This window comes from Pagrus pagrus, assembly GCF_965226575.1.
Source record: "Pagrus pagrus genome assembly, chromosome: 6".
Lineage (NCBI taxonomy): Eukaryota > Metazoa > Chordata > Actinopteri > Spariformes > Sparidae > Pagrus > Pagrus pagrus.
The window spans coordinates 7529021-7542428 of NC_140190.1; positions in this window are offsets into that span (position 1 = coordinate 7529021).

Here is a 13408-nt window from a genome sequence, read left to right on the forward strand (position 1 = left end):
ACTGAAACGCCCCTTTTCTATGTAAATTACTGTATGAAGTCTCTGCGAACATTCATTAATAGTTTGATGACCCGTTAGGCATGAACTAATCACAGTCATCAAAGTCAAAGGGAATTGATCAATTCAACAGGAATTCATCCTGCATGAGTTCATGGATTCATTCATCATGTATCAGCTCCATCTTCATTTTATATGAGTGTTTGCATGAATGGCCCAAAGCCTGAATAAGTAAAGGTGACACTTAATATTGCACCTTTAATACTGTAGATGTTAAATTCATAGTTAATAAAACTTTTTTTGAACTCCTTTACAATAATCATTTGCTTAATAAATGGTTCATAAAGCATGCCATTGTAAAAACTGTTAACTAAAGTTTAATTGAGCGTCATTTTAACATCTTTTAATCTTCGGATGAGAGCGAACATGTGTCTCTGCCTCAGCTCTGCTGGTAAGTAAGAAAAATGCTTTTAGTGATTTGTGTGAAGCAGCCCTTTATCTCAGTGAGCTTATGAGGATTTAACCCAGTGAACCGCAGCAATGATTAATGGTTTATTATCAGTGTGAAACACGCCGATCGTGGGTATGACTTGTTTGCCTTTTGGATAACAAGCCGCCCGTTTGTTTCACTGACCTTGTTTTCCCTCCTGATTGTTTGCATGTAACATCGGCTCGAAGTGAAAAGGTCAGTGGTTGGTGCTCTCTTGCATTTCGGGCTACACGTATCATATCGGTGATGTGTGAGGACAAATAGCTAACTCCTTTTTTGAGTTTATGATTTATGAGAATTAGCCAGCGGATGCAGGCTGAGAGTCATTCTCCGCCGGCCTCAGCCTGTTTGCTTCGGGGAATAACTCTGTCGCTGACTGTGGCCTCACCTAACTGATCTCCTTACACTTCCCCGACGGCTCAGGTAATCCATTAATGCAGGGAGGATGGAAAGGAATATGTCATTGGGCCGGGATGCATTCATACGACGCTGAGCGGAGCCTGGGAGGTGTAATCTTCATCACTCACTTCACATCCATTTAACGCTGCTGCGCTGAGAGGCTTTCCTTCACTGCTACAGGAGAGGAGGATGAGGTTCTGCCTTTTAGCGGGCCTGCCTGCTAATACCGAGTTCATCATTAACTCGGCGGAGCTGAGAGCGTCCTCCAGGCAAACATCCACTCTGTAAACATCTCTCCCCATCATTTTCTTTTCCTGTTGTCTCTTCACGGAGGGGGGAAGGGAGGAGAAACAATGTGTGACCTCTGACCTATAGAGATGGAGCAGTCTTCTCGAATAGATGGTCAGAAAACACAGATCGGACTATGAAGGTATCATCCCAGATGGAAAATAAAGCAAAATAAAGTGGGAGGACGGGCAGAAGGTTACAGTTCAAGGGAAAGAATGAGGGAGGGAAGGATGTGGTTCAGGACATCCTGTGCGAGTTTCATCCCATCGTGTGCCCACCTGGCCTCCGACAGATTCCCCCTGTCAGCTAATACAAAATGAACCTGTGAGTGGAGATAAGGCCGGCCTGAAGGGTTTGTTACCTCAAACCATCTTTAAAGGTTTTTTGCTGTTTTGTTGAGAGATTTGAGATAAATACAGGCAAACATACAGCGGTGATATGAGCGGTTCAGCCTTTCTAAAATTAGTCTATAGGCTATCCTTTAACTCATCCGCTCATCCGCTCTTTTTCTTCAAAAGCTCCTTTGGCTCTTGATAGGGGGAAGAAGAAAAAAAAGTCTAAAAGCCACAATTGAAACCAGATGAAAGAGGGCACGAGTGAAGAGCGCATGTCGTGTCAGCGTCTAACTTCCTCTCATTATCCAATAAGAGAGCAGCAGCGTCAGCGTCCAACTTCATCCTCTTATCCAGCCAGGGAGCGGCATGTCGGTGGTGCCCGAAATACTCAGGGGACAGGGAGACGTAAACAAAGAGCAAAGTTTGGATTCACGATCGCACACACACACACACGGGCAGATTCAAACAGGAGTCTGTCCCAGGCCTTTTTAGTGAAACTCTAGAGCGCTGCAGCTCCAGGCGTGGTATGCCGATTGTAAACACAGCCGCGAGGAGACAAGCAGAGGAGGATCTGCTCTCCCTCCCCACACGGCCTGCTGTCTTAACAACAAACTAGCAGAAGCATTACATCATCTGTAACATATTGCACAGCTGACGTTCACACATAAACTATCCAAACAGACATTTAAGGTGATGATATGTGAGATTTTCAGGACATCAAACCCCATTTTTTAAGCTTTGTAAGGTAATCGTTTTTTCTGTATTAGCCAATCAATGTATTTGCGTTCTGTTATGACTTTTCTAGATGGTTGTTTTCATTTTTAGTGGCGGGGTCCCCCATTTATGTTTGTTTGTTTTCACCGTTAACACATACTGTTGCTCTTCTGTTCGATTTCTCACACATTAGCTGCTACATTAGCGTCGGCCACAGTATTCGACAGCACTTGCTGTTGTCAACAGTAACCGCAAGAGTTGCTAAATCAACCAGGACTGCAATCTTACAAATGACAGGTTAGCTACAAACGCATAAATAGATGGAGTTATATTACCACTTGTTATTGCTGTGATAGTTATGGCCTGATGGTTTTATAATGTGACTCTATCTTTGGGATTTGTCCTGTTGTGAGGCAAGGAGGTGCGCTCCAGACTGTAACAGCTGCACCTACATGAAGCATGAAGCTCAGTTCGTACTGCACATGACAGTGTAACAAACGGCCTCAACACATGCTTATCCACCTTTGACAGTTAGGAGCATGTTTATGCTTCGGCAGATGCTGCAGAGCTAAAAGATGTCAAACCATGAGCTAGTCTGAAGGGACAAAACATGTGTTTGACCTATAATTTATAGAATCTCACATTTAAATACATAAAGAAGACAAAACACATTGAAAACTGAGACCACTTATCACAATTATATAAAATTACAGCTACATAAAGTTGCTGAGAACGAGGCAAAATCAATGAGCTCTCTCTTAAAAATGTTTTATTATGTGCTGCCATCACAGACACTTCTTTCAAGGCTTTAACTTTAGCTCAATGTTTAGCTGAGAAACTTTCTGTTTTGGTTCACTGTCATTGTTTCATACCAGAGTAAAACATTTAGTACACCAACAAAAAAAAAGAGGGTTCTGTATAAAACATCAAGCTTCTATAGAACCCCAAGGTTCTGTATGTTCTACCAAAAAACATCTGTCTAACAAGATTCCCACATGTGGGAAAAAAAGCCAATGTTTAGGAACGCATGTAAGACACAGGTGAAAACAGAATACACCTTTCTTATGTGGTAATTTTCATTCATGTGTGGAAAAAAACAAACACTCACTTGTGTTATTTTTTTATGTTAAACTTTTGGTTCAAATTTAGTGAAAATGTGAAAATGTCTTCACATGGAAATCACATGTGAAGAAGCAAAATGTGAAAATTGTGTGATGAAAAGATTTCTCACATGACATTTCTGTGACACAACAAACAACCTTTTTTTTTTTACTCAGATTTACGAGTTCAATGAAAAAAGCCACTAAAGAACCAGATATTTCCCTCAGGAGTTGGTGGAGACCAAAACCAGAGCATAAAGAGAGTAAATATTGGACTCCAAGTAAAAGATAATGTTGCCTTGTAACCACTGGGTGTGCTAATAAGCATTTGTTTGCTGTATCATATTAACTTCATAAGTGAAAAGGTCAATGTTGTGTTCTCAGCTTGTCTCTACTGCCCCCAAGTGGCCAAAAAAACTGAGTAATTGCAGGATTAAACACAGTATGTAATTTCTTGGCACCTCTCAGTCAAAACGATGAACACAGAAGACTTTGAATTATTTGCAGGAAAGGTAATGTGTTAAAGTTTTATTCATGTTACATTAAGTTACATTTGCCAACTTTCTTCCTCACAATGATTCAATCATGGATTTCTCTGGTTTTGAAGGGAAACATTTGGGATAATACAAGTACACAACTCAAAACTTAAAGACAGAAACATTACATTTTATATCTTTAACCAGGATTGCAATTCATTAGTCCACATCCATAACTTCATGCATTCCTTCCAAAGGCCAACACAACTTTATTGGATTCACTCCACAGATTCATTAAATTCAATTCGTTCCCTTCAGATCAAACATAAATTCAGTCCAATTTCCTTTCAGGATGCGTTTTTTTACAGCAAATTTTCTCCTTACAGAAATATCATTATCTCATATTATACTGGTAATAAATCATAATGCATAATACATTTGCCTGTATTTGATTCAATTCATCTACGTGAAAGAATTCACACAATAAATTTAGCCTGTGGCACAAATCCACAGACACTCCTCATCTGTATTTCAGGCTTTAGTGAACAGATTGTTTCTTATTTCACACAAAAAAGACTGAGAGTCCATCCAGACACAGAGTTTGTGTCTGATAAATATTTATACTGATGATACAAACTTTCTGATCTTTAATAGATAATGACATGGACAGAATACTTCAGAACGCAAGTTTTGCATCTCCAGCTTTCTCACGATAATCTGGTAAACAGAGGGTCGATCCTTCGTGTGACATTGCAACGTACAGCCTGTGTTTCTCATTTCTCTGCCAGAGTTTCAAAGACACAGGATTTACTGTGATATTTTACGATACAGCAAAAGATCAAACTGGAAACTAACATGAAATGTAAATCATAAACTCCAAAAGTGGATACATTTGGAGCACAACAGCCGTATATAAAGAAAAATACAATGCAGATACATCCAACTTGAACTTTTGAACGCATCACAACGTTGAGCAAATAATAATGATGATGATGCAAAAGGTCTAATAATGCAAGAAGCACAGTGTCAAACAGATTAAGAGTTTCCATCACACGAAGGAGAGAGTGTTGCAATCATCACAGAGACTTGAGAAAGCCCAGCGAGGTGCTCAGACTTTATTAGATTTGTTCTGTGGTTGTCAGGGGGAATTTCTACAAAAATACTGGAACGTCCTGACTGTCTGTTGAGGAAGATTTTCAGTCGGTCCCAAAAGAGACTTTACAGGAAAAGACCATAAAATCCTTTCAGAGAACATTCCAGCAACAATATCACAGTCTGCTGGAGCAAGCCAAGTTTATAGCTCTGATATGAAATGTGGGAGATGAACGAATTTACCCAGCACACACACACACACACACACACACACACACGCACACACACACAAACACAGCCCTGGAGAGACATTCAGGGACATGAAACCCCAGTTTACTGGACTGAAACACATATAAATTAAATGTATTATAATAAAAAGATTTTTCATCGACTTTATTACGAGCACATGAGAGTCAGAGTGGTATTAGAGCGGCTCCAAGAATTCAGTGCTTCACTCCCAAGTGTCAGGTCTGTTTAGGCTATCTGGGACTAATGAGGCATTAGGAATGGAAACACTGCGCCCTGCCGGCCAGAGAGCTGCACTGCAACATGAAAAATAGTCCTCAGTCAGTCACATCTAGCTTTTGCAACACAATACTCTGGTGTGTAGGCAGTGTTAGAGTTGTAACCACATAAAGAATGCACTAAATGTGGTGTCACATAGCAGTATTGTTCGGTAGAAAGGGTAAAATAGTCTTGAATTCATGTTTTTGATCTGATGTAAGATGATATATAACTAAGGAAATTCTTGGTGCCCAGAAATACAGTAAAGTCAGAATAAAATACACAAAAAACACAATAGACTCATAACAATAAATATGAAATAAGTAAATAACTACAACTACTAAATACGTAAATATAAAAAGGTAGTATATATAATGATATTGAGAAGTAATGAAAGGTGACATTGCACCTGATACTGAGAGTAGTATTGAATGTGACATTTCCAGTAATAATGCACATTGTATCGATATTGATGTTGTCAGTGTCCATATATGACATTGTATGTGATTTCTTATTGAATGATCTTGTAAAATTGTGTTTTATGGTGTATTGGGATCTTCTATTAGTTTTTTTTTAAATTAACTCCATCAGTATACTGTATTATATTTTAGGTCTAATAAGGCACAATGCGGTTTCTAATTAAAGCATGATTTGGGTTGATGGTTTATAATAATGATATAATATAATAACTGTGTTTGTTTATTGTCTAATAAAGAATATATTATCTGTTTTTTTTGTCTAATTTGATAAAAAATTTGGACACATAACTAATGTCAGTTAAAGCTTCATTTATCTGTTTCAGTTCATGGAAAAAATAGTCTGAAATCCATATAAATAACAGTAAAGTAAATATAATAATAGCACCTATCTTAATAACTTATTGTTGAAACTTTCATTTACATCTGGTAAACCAATAAAGACTTCTTTCACATATTTACCTTAACATTGCAAAAACCAAGAACTGGATACTGTGAAGGCCGAAGAAGAGTTTGACTTGACTCCTACAAATATGATTAAACATGCCGATAAGTAAACTATCGTATCTTAAGTTAGTGCACTTGTACATAATTGTGTGTAACACCAGGTTTATTAAATTAATGATGATGACCATCTTCATGAGTTTAAAATCAAATATGTAATAAATAAATTCAAACCAGAGGCATTTATCAGAGAAGATGCAAAGACACAAACGGCTCAATGAAACTTGTCCAGCATAATTTAACCCACCCAGCAGTGAAGATTTCTGCCTTAAAAATGGTGTAAAAAACATCTTTTCAAATGAGTTTCGGCTATCAGGGGCCTCTGGAGACTTGGATAATGCTGGACTAGCTGTTTGAAGCCATTTCATGTTTTGTTTTGTTTTTCCAGCTGTTTTTTTATGAGAGTAAAGTCCCCATCTACTTCAGTTATTTAGGAGAATGCTGCAACGCTGTTTTGCTGTGAAGCTCCGAAAATGTTGTTATGTCGACCATGAAACCCGACTCTCCATCAGCATGGAGGCGAGTAGATAATGAGTGAATTTTCATTTTTGGGTGAACTGTTCCTTTAAGAAGGAATCTCTTCACAACCATTATGGCAGGAGGAGTGATTACTGCAACCAAACATTGCTTTCAATGTACATATGAAGACTGTGATATATAATACTGTATAAATGTGAACCTATCTTTTAACTTCACATTCACAGTAACTATCGAGTGACCGATTCAACTGATTTTAAAGACTGTATCATGTTTGAGAAGCATGTTCCTGTCTCCTTTTTTAAAATCAGTTAGCATGTAGCATTGGCTGTAATCACCTTGTTGTCCATTAAGTTCATACACCAGTTCAGTTTATACAACACGAGGGGAAAATGATGTTATAAACGATGAATCAATCTTCATCGTGCAGTATTAACAGTTCTTGCTGAAGGACCAGAATGGCTGTTCATGTTTGTCAGTGACAGACAAACCTAAAACCCAAGACTGGCTCACCTGACAAAGGTTTAATCACTGTATCACTAAGGTAGTTTTCACTTCCTTTGTCAGCATCTTAAACAAACCCTTCCATAAACCTGCTCAGGGCGCCATCTGGACCAGCTGCCTGCCTCCATTCACCTTCTCCAACCTTCTCAATGGACAAACTGTCAAGCTGAGCTGCAGACGAGTCAACAAAGCCAGAGGAGGGTCGGCCCGGCCGGGGGAAGGGACTGTTTACTATATGTCAGATAAGGCCTGTTTAGTGTGTTTGTTCTTCCATTACCGTCACCTGGATGGAGGATATTTAAATTTTGGGCAGTTCAGAAATATTACATTCAAGTGAGTTTGTTAGTACTGAAGAGAATCTGGTGTTTGCAAATGATGCCTCTCCTCCTACCTGGGAGCTTATTCAAGTTATGGTTGAATAAGAGAGCTCGTGTGAATAAACCTCGCAGGACTCTTAAACAGATCTTATATTTTTCATATTCTACAGAGGAGTCATACTCCTCTATTACTCACTGGTTCAAGCAGCTTAGACCAAACTGAATTGGATATATGCGATATTTTAAAAACTTGTTATCCACTCAGGGTGATTGCACTTTCCCAGGAATGTGCTGCTCAAGAAAAAAAGATGATGTGAACCCGTTAAATCTGTTAATTGAAGCCTTTTTTTCATGTCGCATTCATTAAAAAACAAAAAAACAAACATGGAGATAAGAAGAGTCTTATTCTCAGGATGTCGTGCAGGTGCTGTTCTCACCACCGAGCGGCAGTAATGTGTAACGTGCACTGTTCAAAGGAGATGTAGTTTTGTCCTGTGGGTACAACAGAAGTCGCTTGGGTTCACATCCTCTATGCTGGCAGGATTCATAGTAAAGAGACATGAATAGGAATGCAATTTTGTCCATATGAACAAAATCAAAAGCTCCAAACAGCGATGATCTCCACGCAATCAGCTTTTTAAAAAAAGGAAACGAATGTCTGCATAAACATACTCATGAAGATATGTATGATACGCAGAGATCTGAAAGGGATCCTCATATTGGTTATTTCAGTTCATGCACTTTATTTAAACTGGGTTTAGGGGACCAACAGGGCCGTTGAGTGGGTTGTAGGGGCCCCCAGCAAACTGAGAGACAGCATGTTTGGACTTTTATCACATTTTATTGGAAGTTTAATAAACAAGAAAGGAACAATGGTGGGTTGGTGTGATTGATTGTAATTTATAGTGATCCTAGTTTGATCAATGATTGAGTGTATTTATAGAATTTTATTATATGCAGCAATGAAGGTTATGAAGTTGCCTTTAGCATTTTAGATCTAGAGAATTACACACAACAAGCTTTAAGAGAAGAGTCCGCCCGAAGATGTTTAAACTAATGATCAGTTTTCATGAAGGAAGTAAACAGAAGTAGAAATGATCATTCTCATTAACATTCATGTTCTTCCCACACCTGCCGGCTTCTCACAAGGCATCTGGAGGGCCAGGGACACCTGTCATCGTTGACCTCTGACCCCCAGCTGCAGCTCTGTGCTGGGGGACACTTGAGATGCCCTCTGACAATGTCTGGAGCGCACATGCAGATGCACACACACAAACAAACAGGCACACATGTACACACACGGCGAGACACACACCTAATTGCATTACCTGCAATAATGCAATACAGTGACGGACAGGTGCTCCCACAGACTGAATCAGAGAGCACACTGCCTGTGTGTGTGTGTGTGTGTGTGTGTGTGTGTGTGTGTGGCTAAGCGAGTTTTCTCTTTGTTTCTCCTTTAAACAGCATTAAATGCATCCCCATATGTCTGAGATCCCTGTCGTTGCCTGACATTATGGTCTGTGTGTGTGTGTGTGTGTGTGTGTGTGTGCCATTCATATATTTGTGTGTAAATAAACGTCCTATGGAAAGCAGGAGGCTGCAGGCTGTTATCTGTTTGTGTGACTGTTTGCTGTAACAACAGAGCCCTGGCTTCTGTGCAACAACCACGGGAGATTTACTCTGACATTAAGATAACGCCATCTCTCTCTCCCTCACACACACACACACACACACACACACACACACACACATGGGCTGAAGCTAAGAGAGTAGACAGATGTGATGTGGACACAATCACTGGAGAGCACTCATGGGAATATTGGGAATGGGATTAGCGGTGAGAGCACTAGTCAGGAGAGCTCTAAGACAAAGACAACGGGTTGATCAAAGATGATGAGAGATAATGTAAGTCACGCAGAGGGTTGATGCTTTGGGTTAACTGTACCGCTGTAAGGCCACATACAGCTCAGTCTGATGAGGAGAATCAAACCCTGACACACTTCAAGATGTGTGAAGCGTGACAGATGTGCCTCCAGCCTCGGAGAAAGCGACCACCTAATCAGTCCTCCAAAGCCGTCTGCAGTGGGCCATAAAATGCAAATATGTGCCACTCTGATGCCGACCTATGCTCATTCAGTCTCACAGAATAATACCAATCATAGATGGGAGGGCCCTTTTGATTGATTCTGAAGCAGTAGTGTCCTAAAGTGTGACCGGTAGGTGCGACCGGAGATTAGAGATAAGAGATAAGCTCATCCAGGCGTCGTCCTGTCGAACTGTATTTCAATCCGTCTCTCAGTTTGTGATCTAATGTGGGTATAACATCGTTACCAACACTTCTAGTTTGTGTTTGTGCATCTGTGTGAGTGAGATGACTGTTTGCAGAAGCTTTATCAGTCAGCAACACAAAGAGCTATTCAGTCTCCCAGAGAGACACAACAAAGGGACAATTTAGAGCAACAAAGACACCTCCGTCCTGGAGGCCATGCCGGGTGCAAATCGGAACAAAAACCATCCGATGAGCTGGAATTAGAAACCGCAGACCGCCATGCAAAATCATAACCTCAGGTGGAACGAGCCTCCGTGTCCATAGTTCCATGGTATATGGTGAACGATGGCAAAGTTAAAGGAGCAGTATGTAGTTTTGGGGAAGACATTTTAATCTCAAGAGAAAGATCTTCCTTGACCGATTTTTTTTTTTTTAATGTCTGAAAAAACTAAATAAACAAACTCTTTGTTTTCATGACTGAATAAACAAACTGACCTTAAAGGGGCACTGTGTAGTTTTAGAGAAGAAGAGAAGTTTATTTAGTTTGTTTAGGCATTAAAAATCAGTCAATGAGGATCTTTCTCTTCTGATTACAATTTCCTCCACAAAACTACATATTGCCCCTTTAAAGCACAACACAATTTCATACTGTTTTACTTTGTTTATATTTGGCGGACCCTGCCACCTTTATAGCTTCAAACAGTGTTCTGGGGACATTATTTTCCTCTGAGAACAGCTTGTATATTCAGTTATGGAAGCGGTCAGAGCACTCAGAGTACAAAAAAATAACATGTTTGTTCCTAGAGTGACATCTAGAAACGCTTTGGTTGTGCTTGCTCGGGTTTGGAGACATGAAATGACAAGTGGTACTTAGAAATATATCACTCTCCAGAATCAGTGCGGCATCACCCTGGATAAAATGTTTTCTTAGGGACTATTTCTAAGGTAGAAAGTAGTTCCAGTGAAGAATTTCAGCATGAAATAGCCGTCTGAATAAAGGCTTTTTAACCTTTTCAAGAGTGAAAAGGAAAGTTATCTCTGTCTGCATAGGTTAATACCACTGTAGGTACATGACAAAATATGTTTTAATAATCAGGGTGAACTGGCCCTTTAATCAAAAGGCAGCATGATCGTATAGACTGTACATATCTGATTTTATTACGTCTGAATCATTTAGTTTCCACTGGCAAAAGGTCGATGCCACCTCTGCCCGATGACATCTTTGAAATACGAAACCACTGTCAAGTGGCACAGAGGAGGCACACTTCCTGTGTGCCCTGATGGGATTAAAAAGAGATGGAACACACCCCGCAAATCCCAGAATACAGTCATCGCAGCTGATGGATGGGTCTGTCAAACAGTACGAGCTGATCAATCCTCTCCGCCCAACCCTTCAAACATACACTGGGTGAGACTGAGCCCTGAGTCAAACAGAGTAATCAGCCGCACAAAAGGAAATGCAGATTACCTGTTGCTATGACGACTGCAGCTGCAGCGTGTGACAGCCACTCTGACAGAGACCTAAATAGAGCGAGCTCTACAAGCACAGTGAAATTTGATATCGCTTAGTGGGCCAGGTGCTTCCTAATAACCAACAGTAGCAACTTAACCTGGTTAAATGGGGGGCTGCGTGTGCTGCGGTGCTCATATTCAGTTTAATATGATACAGCCACGCGCACGATCACATGATTAATACTGATATTTGTGTTCTCGTGTTTACATTTGTTCTCCATGCGCACCCTTTGCCCCAGTGTGCAGAGGATACAGCTAAATGTAAAGGTGAATTTGTGCAGAACTATGCTCAAGTTTGGATTGATGTGACACATTGTGAATGGTGCAGGGCAGCTGGGAATCAGAGAATGTACCCCCCCTCCAACCCCTCCATACCCTTAACACCACCCCCGCCACCCCGGCTGACCCCCTCCCCCCAGCCCATCATCATCAGACACCAGCAGCTGGCAGCCTGCCCCATTTAACTCCCTCCAGCACTTACTGGGCCTGGGTAATCACTGGTGCTCAGCACCATCCGTGGCCACCACACCTGCCCCCTCGCTGGTGGGACTGTCCCATCTGGGACCTTATGATGGGGGCATTTCTGGGGAGGGGTGGAGGGGGGGGTGTCGTCTTACTTCCCAAAAAGGTGCTGTGAAAAGCGAGGAGAAAATCAAGACGTCAGTGATTGGAGTCAGATTGACATTGATGAGCTTCCTGTTGCGTTCAAGTTCTCATCGCTCAAACTTTTGTACGTGCAGGAAATGTTTTGTTGCACTAATTAACAAAACAATGATAACGATAATGTATATGTGCATAACATAGCCAACTTCCTAACTTATAGTCCAACAATATTTCCTGAGTTTTAGGTGGGGTTATGAAATTGCCGTGTTGTGTAATCCGGTGCTTATGGTTTAAAATAGGTATTGTATAGGTGACAATGCAGACCGGAAAGCTGCTGTGTAGTATGTGCCGTGATAAGCCCTCATCATTAGCAGCGACCAGATGGTAGGTTGATCATGCACATTGCTTTGCTTCTCTGGTATCTGTCTTCCTCATTAGAAACCACATTCACACACACACACAGAGAGACTGTGATGATTTATTCAACTTCAATCTGGAGGAAGAGAAATGACCCGTGTCTGTTTATGTTACACAACAAACACTGGTTCACACCAAAGGCACTGGACTCACACACTTAAAAATCTATAACTGCAGCTTTAACTGGGCCTATTTGTACAAACAAGAGAGTGAAGCTGGAGCCTTGCTCATATAATATCGCCCTAATTCCCAGCTGATGCTTGTTTTGTGTTGTTTAAAAGTGATAAAAGACATCTTCAGTCCATCTGCCTCAACCCCTCTTCAATTCTCCAATGAGCACAGTCAGATGGTGACGTACAGAGGACTGACACACACACACACACACACACACACACACACACACACACACTCACCCTTTCCCACTATAAATGATATAATTCGCCAGCAGCCATACAGTGCTGCTGGTGGCAGATCATATGGTAGGCTGGCTTGTCAGCTTTGAGTTCAGAACAGGCGATGAAGATTCATCTCCCCTGACACGCGCTGACATAAAAAAAAACTATATTTAGCTGTTGGCGTCTGTGCGTAAAGTGACGCCGGCGCAGACGCACGCACGACGAGTTGTGGACTGAATACTGATGGGCACAAGGCGAAGCAAACTGTGCCACGTTGTGTAGTCTGGTGATGTGAGAGTTTTTGATGAAGCATTTTTTTCCAGATGTATTCATTATGATCTTGAATAAGAAGTCCGTGATTTAATTTTTAATTATTGTTTCTCTTTTCTTTTCTTTTCTTTTCTTTTCTTTTCTTTTCTTTTCTTCTCCAGTTTGCAGGGCCTGGATTGCCTCTGGTTTTCTGAAGTAATCTACGAGTTTGATGGGGGAAAAAATCAGGAAACGTCTTAAATGGATTCATGAAATACTTAACTTTA